This window comes from Akebia trifoliata, unplaced genomic scaffold, assembly GCF_017979445.1.
Source record: "Akebia trifoliata isolate Shusen 1 unplaced genomic scaffold, ASM1797944v1 Contig00047, whole genome shotgun sequence".
Classification (NCBI taxonomy): Eukaryota; Viridiplantae; Streptophyta; class Magnoliopsida; order Ranunculales; family Lardizabalaceae; genus Akebia; species Akebia trifoliata.
In genome coordinates, this window is record NW_028236805.1 from 18453 (window position 1) to 21853 (window position 3401).

General features: G+C 34.8%; 1 pseudogene; it reads left to right on the forward strand.

Annotated features, from left to right (window-relative positions):
• LOC147382082 (pathogenesis-related protein 1 pseudogene) lies at nt 1–698 on the forward strand (annotated as a pseudogene).
• The last annotated feature ends 2703 nt before the right edge of the window (nt 699–3401 follow it).

Here is a 3401-nt window from a genome sequence, read left to right on the forward strand (position 1 = left end):
TCTCATGTTTCATCAAGGAAACCAAATATTGCCTAGTAAAGTATAGAGAGAAAAGGAGAGAGAAAAATATGGGGGTGTGTAAGCTTGAATTACTAGTAGTGGGTTTGATAGGCTTAGCACTGATGCAAGTCTCCCAAGCTCAAAATTCCCCACAAGACTTTATTAACGCCCACAACGCGGCTCGTTCCCAAGTGGGGGTCGGTCCTATGACATGGGATCCCACGGTTGCGGGATACGCTCAGAACTACGCTAATCAAAGAGCTGGCGATTGCAGACTAGTGCACTCGGGTGGACGCTATGGTGAGAATATTGCCTGGGGTAGTGGTGACCTCTCCGGCACAGATTCTGTGAATATGTGGGTAGGGGAGAAAAAAGACTACGACTACAACTCGAATACGTGTAGGGCAGGAGCTGTTTGCGGGCACTACACTCAGGTGGTGTGGCGCAAATCGGTCCGTCTTGGGTGTGCTAAGGTTAGATGTAGCACTGGGGGCACCTTCGTCATTTGCAGTTATGATCCCCCAGGCAACTTTAATGGAGAACGTCCTTACTAAGATGATGTAATGGTTCTGATGTAGAATAAGTTGGTGGATTTCGTTTCCCGTTTATGTTCGGGTTATGATTTTGTCCATCCATGTTGCGATTAGCGCATATAAAGAAATAAACTAAAGAGTAAAGAAGTTAAATATTATATTTCTTATTATAAAAGCATACATGTGCACGGTGCAAGACGTGCAACATTAGTTGATGAATTAGCGCATTGCTGCTTTAAAACTATTTTTAATTTGTTATTTTGAATTATTTGTAAGGTGTTGGGTATTGTTTGCTATAAGAATGACATTAGATCTTAACCTTGTAAACACAAATTATAATGATTAAAAGTGATCCTCAAGATAAACATCATTGGAATATGTATTGATGAGATACACAAAAAATCTCTAATGTTGGATTTTGTGTTTGCACAGCCAAGGTCTTGTGTAATTCCTTGAGTTAACGGAACACGAAATGTCGATTTTCTTAAATTGTTTTCCTTTAATTATTATCAGAATTCAGAGCTGCCCGTGTGGTGTTTCCTTTAAAAAAGGGTTGAACTAGGTCTGCGGCCAGTGTAAAGTTTGGTACAAAGAAAGGCCAACTGAGGAACCCATGTCCAATACTTGGTCAGACATGGGTCCATTTGTTGAGCAACCTGATTACATATGTATTATAATTTTTAAATTTGAATACTAGACTGACTTGAATTTCCATCATGATGGCTAAGGTCATCTAGTCTAACGGTTGGAGAAAACTATGCCGCACACTCAATAGGAGAACATACGATTTGACATTATGTAAAATTTATAAAAAAAATAAATTTATATTCCAACATGTGCCCATATGACTAAGTCAACATACATGAAAGCTAATCTGATTCGAAATTTACCATCATAAGAAGAATTCAATTCAGGATATGTAAAATGATTTTTGTAGTATCCAAACAGACCCTTACCATAGTACTGTTGACGACTGTTTTGCATGTAACATAACCCTCGCATGTAGCTAGTTTTCATTCACAATTTCCATTTACATTTTCATATAGGAATATACTAGCCTCCAACGAGATTTGAAGCACGGGTTCTAACAAAACCCCACACGTGTTTGTGTTTCCTACATGTGTTTCTCATTCCATCTCAACCGTTCGTTGAATGCTGTGTTCGAAGTCGTTGGAGATAAGAAAAGTCCTTCCACAAAAAAAAAAAAAAAAAGTGATTACTTGTAGAATCAACCGCAAACTGCGCAAAGTATCTCGGGATTCACATTATTAAACTTTTTGAAGCTCATCCAATGGCCTGAACCTAATGATGACGACTATAGATGACGCTACCATTTTCCTTCTACAGACCTCAGCATCCATGCATCTAACAACCTCATCCTCATTTCATACAATAATAATAGGAACTTCTTAAATTGCTTTCATAGTTTTTATTTATATCTTTATTGTCTTAGTCAATTAATCAATCCACTTTTGTAAATACACATATGTTTAGTGTCAAATTCTATACAAAAGATCCAATATGGATAGATAATCAATTAAACTAATCTAACTAATTGAGCTAATTGACCCTAATTAATGCAAAAATTCTAGATTTTCAAGATATATGAACGAGTCAAGCATCTTAATACTATGAAGAACACTTTCCTTACTAATTAAGTAAGATTTAAAATCTTACTAAGAGTCCTCGTTGAGTGAATAACCAAATTGGCAATCCAACAGAACATCTCTCTAGGTTTCAAAATAATAATAATAATAGATGGTTATTGAATACTTAAATTTAAAATTATAAATTAAATGGTGAAAAATAATATTTAAATTTTTTTTATTATTATTATTATTTGAAGCTCATAGAATTTTGTCTTTTACAACCCTACGGGCGGATCATATTTTTTAGATACCACAAAATGAACTTAATGACCCTTAGTAAGATTAGCTTTACTCTAATATTATTGTGCATCTCATACACATTATCTACATGTGTTTCACATCCCATCCCAACCTTAATAATAATATTCATTCTAGCTTTATGTCAAAATCGTTTAAGATAAGAAAAATCTTTCCACAAAACAAAAAAAGTGTCCCTTTTAACTTAGCATCATCGTCAACCGTAAAATGCGGAGAGTGCCTCGAGATTCATACTAAGAATTATTCTTTTTAAAATAATCCAATGGTCATAACTTATATAAAGTGATGACTATAGATGGATAAGATGACGCTACCATTGACGCCGCCCCCACGGAAAGGCAATTAGACCAGTCGTGATCCTGGTGGTGGTGGCGGTCCACCATTTATTCCTTCTCAATTTCTCATGACCAAAAAATCATGACTCGGCCCTTATACATGAACCTGCATGTATTAAAGATCCATAATCTGATGGTGTCAAACATTTATTTCTTAAGATTTTTTCTGGACGGGGGGAATAATCATTTGATGGTTTGGAAGCATTTATTTCTTAAACTTTTTCTTAGAAATAAGCATTTGAGGTAATTTCTGATATAAAAAAAATAAAAAAATAAAAAACCTTATTTTTAACATATGCCCTAAGCGCACACATTAAAGTGCAATAAATACACGTTTGGAAATTGGATTTTGCATCGAAAATACCCATAAAAACTTATTTTTTACAAAAATACCCTCAGATTCAAATTAATCTTTTAAGGTTATTTTTGGTAGGAAATTCAGTTATCAATATATAGTTAATGCACCTAAATGTGAAATTTTGACGAAAAATAAAAAGTGACTTAAGTCATGTTTGACACCAAAATTAAAGTCTAACCATTGGCCAAAGACGTCCATGTCTGATAAGAAAGCCCTCCTTGTTTAATGGAAATCTTTTTAGGGTGTGATTTGGATAAAAGTTTAACTT